The 16,432-nt window shown below is 39.7% G+C and overlaps 1 non-coding gene across 1 annotated transcript; it reads left to right on the plus strand.

Moving 5' to 3' along the window:
* Window positions 1-6,334: 6,334 nt before the first annotated feature.
* Window positions 6,335-6,440, plus strand: LOC133309745 (small nucleolar RNA R71). The gene has a single exon (XR_009751367.1). It is a non-coding gene; the product is annotated as a small nucleolar RNA R71 (small nucleolar RNA).
* The last annotated feature ends 9,992 nt before the right edge of the window (window positions 6,441-16,432 follow it).

Here is a 16,432-nt window from a genome sequence, read left to right on the forward strand (position 1 = left end):
CCTGAAGAAGGTCCCGTTATAGACTTCCATGCTTCAAGACAGAACAAATGCTTCATTGCAAAATAACTCAAGGTTTTCACACTTTAGATGAGATTTAAGAGTTAATTAGTATGATTTTTGCCCTTTAAACAATGAGTTTATCATAAGCTATCAAGAGAACCTTTCTCTACTAGCAAGGAACAAGAAACTTTGAGTTATATTCTGCTAGAAGGGTGTAAAATCTAATTTAGTGAAATTTATTGACAATGATTATTCAGGAGAAAAATCATATCGGCTTATGTTTTTATGATTTGTACATGTATTGTTTCATTTGCATCGAAGAAGTAGTCAATTGTCACTTTGTCAAGGGTAGTGATGCTCTCCGGTAAGTATACCGATCGCACAAGTAATATAGAAAGTAAGTAGAGTATCGTCTCCACAGGGATTAGGATCGTATATCAATTAATAGTCCTTTCAAGAATGGAGGAATTCAAAAGGGATTGTTTGTGACAAATAATGTCGATTTGAGTAAAATTAAAAGTAAAAATTTATTTTTGGGATTTTTCTGTGATGAAGAATAAAATTGAAAATAACAATGAGAAGTGATTTGTAAAATATGAGAAAAGCATTGTAGCTAGGATACACTCACAATATGATTACCGCTTCTTACTCTGGATTGATTTACAATATTCATTTATAAAATTACTCGGATAAATTATTATCTAAAAAAATATTAATAGTTAACCCTCAATTCCTTGCAAGGTTAACCCTTTAAACCCAAATGGAACCCCAATTCCTTGCAATTTTCCTCATGGTATTAAGCAATGAACTCAATAATTTAGGCATCCGCAATTCAATACACATCTATTCCTAGCATGCATACGAACCGTTATCTTACCCCCTTTCTAGATGAAAACCCCAATATTCCTTTCTAGGGTTCTAACCCCCAAACTATCCTCAACTACTAGATTGATCAATTCCAATAAAGAGAATATAATTACGCACAAGGTAAAGATAAAGATAATCTATATAAACGAGCAATTATAAATCAATCCGTCGTAATAAGGGTTCACATAGGGTTTGTGACCCTAACTACAATAAAAATACTAGCCAACCATAATCATGGCTAAAAATCCAATATTCAATAAAAACATAAAATAAAAGAGAAGATGAAGAAGAAGAACTTGATCTCAAGAATCCTCTCGGAGCACCACCGTCGTCTCACTTCAATAGAATAGGTCTGGATCCCTAATTCTGTAAAAAGCATCCTATATATATGCCTCTTTTTCCTTCTTCCAAAAATACCCCAGGACAACACAGAGTAACTTTCTCGCAAACCGGCGCCGCGCTTCTGTCTGAATGGAAAAGTCGGACAACTTTCCTCGTAAAATGGTGCCAGTTGGCGCCACTAGGCGCCAACCAAAAGGCATACAAAGAATGGCGCTAGGGAGCTTGAAAATGGCGCTACTTGCATTGGAATTTGGCGCCATCTTGCGCCATGAATTTGGAAGCTTTTCTTGGCGCTACCTTGCTTTGTTTTGGCACTAGTTGGCGCCACTAGGCGCCATGGTTCTGTGTAAAATTTGCTTCTTGAAACTGGCGCTGGTTAGCTCCAATGTGGCGCCACTTGCAGGTAGGGTTGGCAAAACGGGCCAACCCGGCTCGACCCGGCCCAACCCGCATTCAGCCCGAAAAAAATGGGTCGGGTCGGGTTGGCTCGAAAAAAAAACGAGCTAGAAAACCCAACCCGGCTCGACCCGAGCCGGGTTAGGGTTGGCTCGCGGGTTGGCTTGATAATCAGCTCGCGGGTTGGCTCGTAAAAAAGCTCACGGGTTGGCTCAAAAAAAGCTCGCGAGTTAGCTCGAAATGATGCTAGTGGGTTGGCTCGCGGGTTGGTTAGCTCAAAATATTGGCTCACGGGTTGGCTCAAAAAATTTAATTTTTGTGGTTTGTTCTCCTGTATAAAATTATTGTATTTTGCAGTCCAACTACAAGTAGAGTAGTTTACAAAATCCAAAAACATTAAATGAAACACAAACCACTCCACGAATCACAGGAGTCATTTATCATGATTTTCTGAATTACTCTAACTCACGATAACCATAAAACGTATGTAAAGCCAAAAAATAAAAAATAAAAGAAATCCATTATATATTTCAACGATAAGCATCTAGAATCAAAAGCCAATCATGAAAAAAAAGGACCTGCAAAAGCGACCAATATAGTAAAGTCCATCAGTGGAGAATCCATCAGTAAAGTCCATTGTATTTTATTAAAAAAAAAAAAAAAAGTAACTCGCGAGCTGGCTCGTTCAACCCGCGAGCTGGCTCGTTTGAGCTCGGGTTGGCTCGGGTCGGGCTAAATCGAGCTGGCAGCTCATTTTTGCCAACCCAACCCGGCTCGTTTTGTGCGGGTTATGAGCCAACCCGACGGGTTGGCTCCTTTTTGCCATCCCTACTTGCAGGCCTCCGGTGTAGAGTTCGTAAACTGGCGCGGGTTCGCGCCAGTGGGGTGCCGGTCCGTGCAATGCTTCTGGAATTTGTACTCTCTGAATCCGTGTGGAATTGCGTTAACAGACTTTTTATAATTTTCACTTCTTTTACCTGTATAAACACAACCAATAGGTGAGAAATATTATTGACATAGAAAGAATCAATATAATTAGCAAATATGTATTTAAATTACTCTGTTATGACTCAATTCTTATGAATTTTAACTAGAAAAACCACACCTGTCAGAGGCACATCAAATCATTCCCAGATTTAAACGTTGCTGTCCCCAGCAATGTACAAAACTCAATTCAGAAAATATTCAATTATTCCAACATAACATCACACAGACAATCAATAGATCACTATGCTAAGCATGCCTGAATCAATGCAAAGAACTCCTAACAATGTCTTCTATTCTCATGAAAATATCATAATCTAGCTTGAGCACCCTTCACCAAGATAAACATATAACGCTCAGCACTTAAGTGTTTAGGGGAGGAACAATCACTAAATCCATCACAGCAATAACACTACCATAAGCTTGATCATATTCTCAAGTTCTTAAAGATGAGAAACATTAACACATGCACAATTGATCAAAAGGACTTCTCATGGATATAATTTGGTCGGGCTTAAGGGTAGGGATTTATGGGAAGTAGCTAAAATTGTGAGTTGAGATTGGAATACTGATACATTCTTGAAAATAATCAAATCTCAAACAAATTTCAGCTCCAATATTCTTTAAGATGAGGGGTCCATCCCTTTTATTTCCCACCTTCTTTTCTCTTTCTTTCTTTTTTTTATTGCTATAGACCCTTTCAAAAAAAAAATTCAAAAAAATATTTTATATTTCTTCTTTTCTTTTTGACATATTACTTAGCTTCAATGAAACTTACCCCAATCGATTTTTCTTTTCTTTTCAAGTATTTCAATCTCGACAAAGGTAAGACAATAGGAATATGGCTAAGCAATCAGCAGGAATTATGAACAAAAAGGCTCAGGCTTAAAGGGGTTAACAATGGAGAAATCAAACAGGTGAGCTATCTGGCCATGGATAACAGAATAAAATTGCCTTAATCATTTCAATCAATGCATGCATGACAGAGAAACAGAGCAAGTTCTAGAATGCTATCACAGTGAGGTCTCTCAAAATAAATTAAGTGTTTAAGCAGAAAACCTCACCAGCTATGATGTCAAGCTAGACTTCCAAAAGAAACATCAGGCATCATTAATCATTCAAGCACAAAATTCAGACAAACGAGCAATCATGAAATCTACTCATGCCCATACAATATCATGTCAGAAGTTTATACAAAACATGTTTTCTATGATGAATCAGTCAAGTTAACTGAGGAAGCATATCTAAACCTGGGACTTGCTCATAAAACATTTTCAAATTTTTTTTTTTTAGAGATAAAAATAAATAGCACACAAAATAACTAAGAAAATTAAAAGAGTTAGAATATCTTCCCTGATAGAAGAATTGCAGTTCTAAGATGTAAGCCTATCATTCCCAGATTTAGAGAATTGTTGTCCTCAGCAATAATTAAACCACAAGAAGGAAGAAAAACCTGTACAATGGAACAAACAGTGGCATATAGGATTAACTATAATGCGCACATTAAAACATCAGAGAGAAATATACCAACACAAAGTAACTAAAAATACGAAACATAAAAATAAACTAATATACAAAATCTCTGTCAGCAAGGAGATATCAATCATCCATGTCATCCCCCTCAGCAGAATGGGATGACTCAGCAAATGGAAAATCTGGTGGTATTGGATGCCTTGGTGTATGAGACCACCATTCCCAAATTTGGTGCAAACCATGAAGCCATGTTAAGAACTCCTTGAAGCATTGATTTTCCTGAGAGATAGAGTCTCGGTGTCTCTTGTCAAAGACTCTTCTTTTTTAGGCCTTCATTTGTCGGTAATCCGCACACGTCGTCCAACCAGTATCAAAAAGTTTGACCACCTCTTTTTTCAATACTTTCTTCAGTATAGGATGACGCCTCCCTTGAGGTTTCTGCCCAGGTTTGTCATCATCTTCATTGAGAATTTTGTGGGTACGGGAAGATGGATCTTTATCTTCCAAACCAGTCTCCTGTTCCTTCAGTGCTTCAATTACCGCCTCCTTATTACCCAAGAAGATATCTTTTAGAGTTTGAGGAAGCTCCTTCAATTCCACTTTTGAGGTACCATCTTCTTTGTCATCATCTGCTTTTTCAAGAACCTCATCCGCTACATTTTTTTCTTCCTTTAAGACTTCAAGACTAAAACAATCGTCTTTGTGAGAAGACTGTTTTATAGAATCAAAGACGTTGATAGTAACGGTCTCATCATTCATTCTTAGCTCGAGCTTCCCGTTTTCAACATCAATCATTGCACGAGATGTAGCTAAGAAAGGTCTACCTAGCAAAAGAGGCATCTCAGTTTCCCCTTCCATGTCCATCACCACAAAATCAGCAGGGAAGATGAACTTGTCCACTTTAACAAGAACATCTTCAATAATACCACTAGGCTTCCTTAAAGACTTATCAGCAAGTTGAAGAGATGCCAAAGTAGGCTTCAATTCGGTGATCCCCAAGGATTTACAAACAGAAAGGGGCATCAAATTAATGCTAGCCCCAAGATCGCATAATGCTCTGCCAATTTTAGTGTTCCCAATTTCAATGGGAATATTGAAACTCCCAAGATCACGAAGCTTAGGAGGAAATTTCCTTGTAATGATGGCACTACACTCCTCAGTAAGTACTACAGTTTGGCACTCTTGCAACTTGTGCTTCCTTGACAACAAATCCTTCATGAACTTGGCATAATTTGGCATGCTAGCCAAGGCTTCAGCAAAAGGGATACTTATATGCAACTTCTTGAAGATATCAAGAAATCTGCTATACTGTTGCTTCTGAGCATTCTTCTTGAATCTTTCAGGATAAGGTGCCACGGCTCTCACATATTCAGGACTTAGCTCAAATTTCTTCTTTTCAACTGGCTTCTCCACTTCAGCAGGTTTTTCAATTTCTTTTTCTTTTTCGGGCTCACCTGCAGTATCTAGCTTCTTTTCAACTTCAGGAGATGGAAGTACTTTACCGCTTCTGATGGTGATGGCCATACAATCTTCCTTCGGATTGGTAACCGTGTTACTAGGGAAGGTACCTGGAGTTCTATCAGCCATTTGTTTTGCCAGTTGGCCAATTTGATTCTCTAAATTTCTGATAGAAGCCTGTGTGTTCTTGGTATTGGCCCTTGTCTCCTCCATGAAAGCACTAGAGTGTTGAGCCATTTGTCCAACTAACCTCTCCAAATCAGAAGGTTCCTTGGGTTGGATTGGTGGAGGCTGCAAGTAGTTATTTGATTGGTAATCAAGACCAGTTCCTTGCACCCTCCTCTGAAAATTATTGCTCCCAGAAGGAAAATTCTGATTCCTCGGAATATTTTGTGGTGGAGGTCTCTGATCGTACCAAATGCCATTCACTTGCATTTGTTGAGGTGAATCTGAAGGCATCAAAGGATATTCATTAGACTCATGATTGTCCTGGCAATATTCACACACAACAACAACAGCTTTAGTCTGAACACCAGCAATCTGCATCTTGTCAAGCCTTGAGGTCAAGTTTTCTATCTGCTGAGATAACAATTTGTTTTCAGCCAGCACCACATCATTACCTTCCAGCTGAAGGATACCTCTCTTAGGCTTGAATGACAAGCCTTCATTCTCATTCGCAGCCATCCTTTCGATCAACTCAAGAGCCTCATTAGCTCTCAAGGATTTAATACTGCCACCTGCTGCACCATTCAACACCATCCTCACCTCAGGTTTGCAACCATTGAAGAAGATTCTAACCTGATTACCAGTAGTCAAGTTATAATGAGGACACCTCTCCATTAAATCCTTGAACCGGTTCCATGCTGCATACATTGATTCACCCTCAGATTGAGTGAAATTGGTGATATCATTCACCATCTGGTTGTACTTCTCCATCGAGAAGAACTCAACAAAGAACTTCTGTGATAAATCATCCCAGGTTGGAATGCTTCTTGCTGGCTGTCTTTCCAACCAATTGAGAGCTTTCCCTTTAACAGAAAAAGGGAACAATCTCAACCGGATCGCATCATTAGATACCTGAGGATGCTTGGTGGAGTCACAGATCATCAAGAATATGTCAATAAATCGGTGAGGATCTTCACTCTTCTCTCCTACAAATTGAGCTCTCTCCACCAATTGAATATAGGAGGATTTGAGCTCCCAGTTGTTGTTGGCAACATTAGGCTGAACAATGCTCGAGTTGGGCCTATTGAAAGATGGAGTAAGAATGGAATCCATGAATGGATTATCTTCTTCATTGTTCCCTGCCATGGTGTGTGTTTCTTCAGACGGAATTTCTGACTCGTCGAATTCAAGCTTCTTCCGAGCATGTTTTTTGTATCTCTTTTCAGTCTTTGTAATCTCCAAATCAAGTGGAAATTCTGGCTTTTTACCTCGCATACAACTCAGAAAAGAAATTAGTAGCACTGTTCAAGAATCACAGAGAAATCAAAAAAAAAAAAAATGAAAAAATAAAAATAAAAAATAAAATCCAATCTTAAAAATCAAAATTAATTGATATAAGAAACGCCAATCCCCGACAACGGCACCAAAAACTTGATGCTCTCCGGCAAGTATACCGATCTCACAAGTAATATAGAAAGTAAGTAGAGTATCGTCTCCACAGGGATTGAGATCGTATATTAATTAATAGTCCTTTCAAGAATGGAGGAATTCAAAAGGGATTGTTTGTGACAAATAATGCCGATTTGAGTAAAATTAAAAGTAAAGACTTATTTTTGGGATTTTTCTGTGATGAAGAATAAAATTGAAAATAACAATGAGAAGTGATTTGTAAAATATGAGAAATGCATTGTAGCTAGGATACACTCACGATATGATTACCGCTTCTTACTCTGGATTGATTTACAATATTCATTTATAAAATTACTCGGATAAATTATTATCTAAAAAAATATTACTAGTTAACCTTCAATTCCTTGCAAGGTTAACCCTTTAAACTCAATTGGAACCCCAAATCCTTGCAATGTTCCTTATGGTATTAAGCAATGAACTCAATAATTTAGGCATCCGCAGTTCAATACACATCTATTCCTAGCATGCATACGAACCGTTATCCTACCCCCTTTCTAGATGAAAACCCCAATATTCCTATCTAGGGTTCTAACCCCCAAACTATCCTCAACTACTAGATTGATCAATTCCAATAAAGAGAATATAATTACGCACAAGGTAAAGATAAAGATAATCTATATAAACGAGCAATTATAAATCAATCCGTCGTAACAAGGGTTCACATAGGGTTTGTGACCCTAACTACAATAAAAATACTAGCCAACCATAATCATGGCTAAAAACCAATATTCAATAAAAACATAAAATAAAAGAGAAGATGAAGAAGAAGAACTTGATCTCTAGAATCCTCTCGAAGCACCACCGTCGTCTCACTTCATTAGAATAGGTCTGGATCCCTAATTCTGTAAAAAGCATCCTATTTATATGCCTCTTTTTCCTTCTTCCAAAAATACCCCAGGACAACACAGAGTAATTTTTCCGCAAACCGGCGCCAGTTGGCGCCGCGCTTCTGTCTGAATGGAAAAGTCAGACAACTTTCCTCGTAAAGTGGCGCCAGTTGGCGCCACTAGGCGCCAACCAAAAGGCATACAAAGAATGGAGCTAGGGAGCTTGAAAATGGCGCAACTTGGCATGGAATTTGGCGCCATCTTGCGCCATGAATTTGGAAGCTTTTCTTGGCGCCACCTTGCTTGGTTTTGGCGCTAGTTGGCGCCAATTTGGCGCCACTAGGCGCCATGGTTCTGTGTAAAATTTGCTTCTTGAAACCGGCGCTGGTTAGCTCCAATGTGGCGCCAGTTAGCGCCACTTGTAGGCCTCCGGTGTAGAGTTCGTAAACTGGCGCGGGTTCGCGCTAGTGTGGTGCCGGTCCGCGCTATGCTTCTGGAATTTGTACTCTCTGAATCCGTGTGGAATTGCGTTAACAGGCTTTTTATAATTTTCACTTCTTTTACCTGTATAAACACAACCAATAGGTGAGAAATATTATTGACATAGAAAGAATCAATATAATTAGCAAATATGTATTTATATTGCTCTTTTATGACTTAATTCTTATCAATTTTAACTAGAAAAACCACACCTATCAGAGGCACATCAGGTAGAGCTGAATTTGTTGGAGATACAATTTGTGCATGTTAAGACATTTGGCTAAGGAGAATTCTTGGGGAGTTTCAATTCAAGCAACCAGGAATTGCTGAAATTATTTATGATAATAATTTAGCAATTAGATTGTTCTAGAATCATGTGCTACAAAGAATAAGCAAGCATATTAATGTGAAATTTTATATTTTAAGAGATATTTATAATGATGGAGCTATTGATCCAATTTACTACAAGAGTGAAGATCATATTGTTGATATGCTTTAATTTTAGCTTTCAACATGAAGTTGTTCGTGATGCTGAAGGTTACTAGGTGTTTGTATGCTTTAAATGGGATGTTAACAAACATCATTTTTTTATATATTTTTATCGACTATTGGTCTTAATATTTATTATGGGTATAATGGATGGTGCTATGAGTAATTAATTGATATTCATTGTTGGGTATGACTCATACTTCGCATGCTGATGAAGGCCCTAGTTGCCGAGGTCAACAGAAAGGCAACTGGGGTCCCGCTCCTAGGTGAGCGGGCGAGGGTCCGCCCCCTGGCCCGTAGAGGCTAGGTACTATTGTGGGCCTCTGTTTTATTGTAATTTTCTTAGCAGTTTGGGCTTGGGCACATGAATAGCTGCTGTTAGGGTTTTGTAATTCTATTTATATTTGCCCTGTAAACCGAGAGACTTGTAACGAGTGGCGATGAGGTGAATATAGTATAGACAAGCTGGACGTAGCCTATATTGGGTGAACCAGGGTAAATCGCTGTGTCAATCTCTCTACTCTTATCTTTTTTTTTGTTTTCTCGATTCTGTGTGATTGTCGATTTCCAACATTCATGGGTGTTTGTTGGTGACTTAACGGGGATGGGGATGTTGTTAATGGTGTAAGGGAGCTCCTTTTTAGCAGTGTAAGCCATCATTGATATCTTTAGTTTTTTTGCCTTTAACAAAATTGGTGTATTGGAAGAAGATTAAGTATTCCATTTTCAATATCGATCTTGTATGTGTTTCAATTTTACAACCTTATATTTTATCATAAGTCTCTTTGTTCCATTTCCTCAGGTCAAATGATCACTATATAATTGCTTCCGAATAAAAAATCATATCGGTAGCCATAGATTGTTCAAGGTGTAGGAACTCATTTTCATTAATTTATTTTGAGGAAATTTATTCAAATATTATTAATAAATTTCTAAATTAAAACTAAAATTATTCAATATATAAAAAATAACATTTCTAAGGCATTTTATTGATATATATTTTTTAAATTTACTCAAAATAAATACGCTTTGATTTTTTTTACCAAAAAAAAATACACTTTGATTTTTATTTTGACAAAATAAAAAAATTTATTTTATTCCCCATCACTAATTACTTTTACCAGAAAATCTTCCGTGATTGTTCTCGTTTCTTGAGTCCTTGCAGATCCCGACACTTCACAAATCTTGATGTGTTGTATCTGATACTCCCCGACACTCCGACAATTTCCCACACTCCAACCCACATTGCAGAAACTCAAAAAAGTTCAAAGGTTATGTTGTGTTACGTTTTTAATTCTAACTATTAGATTCATTGGATTACGATTATCATTTTATTTAGTTTAATATAAATATTTTGGATATATTATGTTTCTTTACAAAATTGATGGGTATTACAAGTTTATCTTCATATTTTTAAATTATTTAACATTAAATATATTATACACTACAAAAACTAAAAATATTATTTAATATCAAAACGTATCCTAATGTGTCGAAATCTAACATTTTTTAGAATTAACGTGTTGGAGTATCGTGTCGTGTTCTGTGTCCCTTGTCGATGCAACATAGCCCACAACACTCTTATGTAAAAAAAGAAGATACTAATCACTCTTGGCACAGATGGTAAACAGTTTAGGCCAAGGTTGTTAGATCGTAATACGAATCGTGTATCGTTTGGCCGATTTTTTTATCTTGTATTGTAAATTGTATCGAATTGTAAGATACAGAAATATAATAAAAAATAATTCAAAAATATACTAAAATATATATTTAATTATTTAATTTATTAATACATATTTTTTTGATTGATTTTTAAGTTTAAATCACAAAATAAATTTTTTTCCCTTATTAATAATAGTTTATTTAGTTTTTTAAAATTTAAATAATAAATCAAATCTTTATTTATTCTTTTTTATATTAAAAATTATAAATTTTGAATTATTTTTGTATCGTATGATACACGATAGTGTTGTATCATAGGATACGGTATCGTATCGTACGATACAAACCTCTTTCCGCCCCACAATAAGTATCATTGCGCTTGTGAATTGTATCATATCGAACAAATCGTATCGTGTATCGTACGATACTGATAATTACGGTATGAACCCCTTAACCAGAGGTATCGAGTTTGAGTCTGAGAATGAGAAAATGATTTAGGAGAGCTGTCCCTTTAATAGAGTTTGACAAGTGTTCGAACTGGATGTAGTCTGAAGAACGAACTCGTTGGAAAACGGGAAAAAAAGAAGAGGCGAAAATATAATAACTCATATAATGGACAAGGTTCATAAAATTTGGATTAACTAATTATGGAGAGAATCTTATGAGGTAAACATCTTTAAAATTTGAAATGTTCTTGTTGGCCGCTTGAATATTATAAGCTTGTGGATGAAGTAAGTGTTTGCAATGTTGCATATAGGGGGCAGTGTCGGTGCAGACAGGCATGAGAGTGTGCCTTCATTGGCGTAGACATGACGAACTCTAGAGGAATGAAAAAATATATTAATTGAAAAAAGTCAAAAAAGGAAAAAAAAAAACATGTCCAAATGGTTTTATATTGTTATGTGATGGAAGCTATTTCTTTCTGAATCAATTCACTAAAATTAAAGGAACGAGTACAAGGTTCAACGGCAATTCGAGGTGCCGACAACTCCAGAAGAAGGGGAAGAAGAGGAAGAAAGCGTTTACGCTTATACATCAATCGTACTCCCTAACTGATCTATCCCTGTAGTCATAAGGATGATTCTGTTACATGCAATTGGGCTATTCCCATCTACTACGCTTAAGCCCATCTCAAGGGTCTTGTTTATTTCCAAATGGGCTGCACTATCAGCAGGCCCACTCCTTACCTCACTAGCTACTAACATCTGGCCTTAAAAGACCAACAAGTTATCAGCTCCTTCCTGATACGTGGCATCTACACAAAGTCTTTCATCCACTCTGGTCGGTCTCTCCTTCTCTCTCCCCTTCGTCTCTCTATATCTGGTTCTCCTTGAAATCCCTGGTCAGACTCCATGGGTCCATGACTGTGGTTCACATCAGTTCCCTCCCTCCTTAAAGAATCGATCTTGCCCTCAAGATCGAAGTGGGGAAAGGCTTGGACGAAGTCAGAAGCAGAAATCCAAGAAGCATCCTCCACCGGCATGTCAGACCATTGAATCAACACTTGCAGGTTAGAACCGGTCCCCTTCGAAATAGATCTGGTGCGCACGACGGCGACTGGTTGAGCGACAGGGTGGTTGTCGAGCTCCTCTGGTGGTAGCGGCTGAGGATGAAAAGTGGAGCTCTGGTGGAATGGCTTCAACAGTGACACATGGAAAACCGGATGAATGCGTGAGTGTGAGGGGAGTCCCAAGCGGTAGGCTACCAACCCGACGCGGTCAACGACAGAGAAGGGTCCGTAATAGCGGCGGCGGAGCTTGGAGTAACTGTGGTTGCGAACGGAAAGTTGCCGATACGGCTGGAGCTTGACCAGAACAAGGTCTCCCACCTGAAATTGGACATCACGGCGATGCTTGTCCACTTGATTCTTCATTCGTTGTTTAACCCGATGTAGGTGGTCACGCAGTTGTCTGATGATGGAGTCACGCTGAGTCAACAGAGAGTCGACAGCTTCGATGGGTGATGAGGAGTGCTCATATGGTGGGACGGTAGGGGGAAGACGGCCATACACGATTTGAAAGGGGGTTGTGCCAATCGAAGAGTGAAAGGAAGAGTTATAAGAAAACTCAGCCCATGGGAGAAATTGGCACCAGATTTTGGGGTTCTCCATGGTGTAGCAACGGAGATACTGTTCCAACCCGCGATTAGTAACCTCTGTTTGGCCATCGCTCTGGGGATGGTTGGCGGTACTGAAGTGAAGGCGGGTGCCACTGAGGCGTGAAAGCTCCGTCCAAAATTTGCTAAGGAAAACTCTATCACGGTCAGTAACTATCGTTTTGGGCAATCCATGAAGTCTACAAATGTCAGTAACGAAGGTAGATGCTACTTTGAAGGCTGTGAAGTTACCAGTCAATGCTGAGAAGTGAGCATACTTGGACAGGCGATCAACAACCACCATGATTGTCGTCTTGCCATCTGAGTTTGGAAGACCAACGATAAAGTCCATTGATAAGTCCTCCCAAATTGCGTGAGGAGTGGGGAGAGGCTGCAACAACCCAGCCGGAGACAATGGCTGGTACTTGGTTACTTGACACACTGGACAAGTGCGTACAAATTCTTGCACGTCCATTTTCATATTGACCCAATAGAAATGGGTGGAGATCCTGTGCAAGGTCTTGCGCACACCGCCATGCCCCCCAATGACCGTGGAGTGGAAATCATGAAGCACAGTGGTCCTGAGAGTAGAATCACGGGCCAAGACCAACCGTCCCTTGAAGTATAGTAACCCTTCACGGAGCAAGTAATTCTCGGTCCCCTCTTGTTGTTCCTGAATTTGTTTTACTAACTTGACTAATTCTGGCTTACTGGTGACTTCAGCCTTTATTAAGTCCAGTAGAGGATTTTCGAGACTAGTTAAAGTCAGGACAGTAGCTGGGCCTCCATGTTCCTCTTTGTCAGCTTCATATACGCGGGAAAGGGCATCCGCAACCTTGTTGACTGCTCCTGGATAATACTCTATCGAATAATCGAATCCCAATAATTTCACCAAAAAACGTTGCTGCTCTGGAGTCTGGACAACCTGGGCCATCAACTCTCTGATGCTTTTCTGGTCAGTTCGAATGGTAAACCAAGTTCCCAACAGGTATTGTCGAAACTTGGCTACACTTTCGGTGATTGCAAACAACTCACGGACATAGGTGGAGGATTGTTGCATTTTGGGAGACATCTTTCTACTAAAATAAGCAACTGGTCGATCTTGTTGGCTGAGAACGGCCCCCACACCCGTTCCTGATGCATCAGTGGTCAAAACAAAAGGCTCGGAGAAATTTGGCAATGCCAGAACAGGTGCCTGGGACAAGGCTTCTTGGAGCTGGATCATAGCTCGAGCAGCCTCTTCATTCCAAGCGAAAGCATCCTTTTGTAAAAGACTAGTGAGTGGCGAAGCGATCTGGGAAAATCCCTTGACAAATTTACGGTAATAGCCCGCTAACCCCAAGAATCCCCTCAATTGCTTGATAGTTTTTGGAATTTTCCATTCTAATATTGCTTGTATTTTTTCTTGATCAGGTCTCACCCCCATTGCACTAACCACATGCCCCAGATAGCCAACTTCCTTCTGAGCAAAAGAGCACTTGGACATTTTCGCAAACAATTGATTTTCTTTAAGGCACAACAACACCGACTTCAAATGCTCTAAGTGGTCTTCCATGTTCTGACTATAAATCAAGATGTCATCAAAAAACACAATGACAAACCGTCGGAGGAATTCTTTAAGCACAGAATTCATGATGCCTTGAAAGGTAGCAGGTGCGTTGGTAAGACCGAAGGGCATTACGACAAATTCGTAGTGTCCTTCATGAGTACGGAACGCCGTCTTATAAATATCTTGAGCAGCCATACGGATTTGATGGTAACCGGAACGCAGGTCCAGCTTGGAATAGATTGTGGCCCCTGACAACTCATCCAACATCTCATCCACTGTAGGGATGGGAAATTTATTGGGAATAGTGACCTGATTTAAGGCCCTATAGTCAATGCAGAATCGCCATGTACCATCTTTTTTTTTTACAAGTAGAGTTGGGGATGAAAAGGGACTCAAACTCGGACGAATCAAACCACTGGTGAGCATTTCTTTAACCATTTTCTCGATTTCATTTTTCTGAAAATGGGGGTATCTGTATGGTCTTACACTAACAGCTTGTTTACCTGGCTCGAGGTGTATCTGATGATCCCCTTCTCGTTGAGGTGGTAACCCCACAGGGATGTCAAACACAGACTGAAATTCTTGCAGCAGTTCTTGAATCCGAAGGTCCAAGTCAGCAATCTTCCCTTGGGCCATTGAAGCCTCCTGCCTGACCGCTTGCAATTGATAGCAATAAGCAATGGAGTCAGAAGTGGCAAGCCTTCGCAATTGGTTCAGTTGTATTGCTTCTACAGAAATAGTGGGTTCCCCCTGTATCACCACTGATTGGTTTCCCATTTGAAACTTCATGATCAATTTTTGGTAGTTCATGGTAACATCACCCCATTCGGCCAGCCATTGCACTCCTAGTACCACCTCAGCCCCTTGAATTGGCAGGACATATAAGTCGGGACAGAATAGGTAACCTTGCATCTCGAGGCCTACTTGTTTACATACTCCCAAGCAATCCAATGTAGCCCCATTGCCAACTAACACTTGGAACTTAGGTGTTGGCTGAATATCCAGTCCTAAAAACTTCACCAATCGATCCTGGATGAAGTTATGAGTAGATCCACCATCTACGAGAACTTGGACAGCAGTGTTAACTAGGGTCCCTTTCACCCGAAGGGTGCTATTGGAAGGTTGCCCTGCTAAGGCATGGTAGCTAATGCCTGGGATCGAGCTCTCCTCAACTCCCAACGATTCCAAGTTGTGCTCCAGATCATGGGTAGGTACTTCCTCATTGTCCACCTCTTCAGCATCCTCTTGGACCAACATAAGGAACATCTTCCCTTTACATTGATGATTTCTATGAAATTTCTCATCACAGTAATAACATAATCCTTTTGCTCTTCTTTCTAACATCTCAGCTGGTGTGATTTTCTGAACAGATGATGCTGCCTTATTAGCAGCTGGACTAGGCATAATGGCCTTCGGAGGGGTGGGCAACAGCCCAACAGGATTATGATGGTTGGTGACTGTGTTGTTTTTATTGTAGTAATTCTTGGTAAAGGATTTATCCTGACCCTTGTCCTCTATCAATTTGGCCAGGTCGATAGCTTGCTCCAGTGTCTCAGGAAGGTGCATCCTCACTTCCTTACGAATTTCTGGTTTCAAGCCTGACTCAAAGTTGCTCTGTAAAGTGATGTCATCAATACCGATCACCTGATTGGCTAGATGCTCAAACTGAGTTTGATATTCTGCCACTGTGGAACCTTGGGTCAACCTAGACAATTCGCCTCGAAGATCTCGATACTTTGATGGTCCGAATCTGGCGCGAAGTGCATCTAGAAAACCCTGCCAAGTTCTAAGCCTCCCATTCCTGTCCATCCAGTGATACCACTCTTCCGCTGGCCCATCCATGTGAAATGAGGTAAGAGTGAATTTGTCTTGGTCTTTCAGCTGGTGAAATCCGTAGAAGTGTTGTACCTTGTGAATCCAAGGTTCAGGGTTACCTCCAGCAAACCGTGGAACAGTCAGCTTCACCGATTTGAATGGATTGACTCCTAAAAAGTTCTCAGCACCCTGAGATGCAGATCCCTCAACCTTCGTCTTCTGTTTGGTGTCAAACTTTGCCTCCATCAAGGTTAGTTTCAGATTTATTTCCTGAAGTAAATTGCCAACTGAATTAAATTGGTCTTCGTGTCTTGCTAATCGGTTCAAACATTCCTCCATCTTTGTAGTAGTGCGAGTTCCC

The sequence above is a fragment of the Gastrolobium bilobum genome, unplaced genomic scaffold (assembly GCF_033153095.1).
Source record: "Gastrolobium bilobum isolate Gb01-03AN ecotype WA unplaced genomic scaffold, APGP_CSIRO_Gbil_v1 utg4635, whole genome shotgun sequence".
NCBI classification, from domain to species: Eukaryota; Viridiplantae; Streptophyta; class Magnoliopsida; order Fabales; family Fabaceae; genus Gastrolobium; species Gastrolobium bilobum.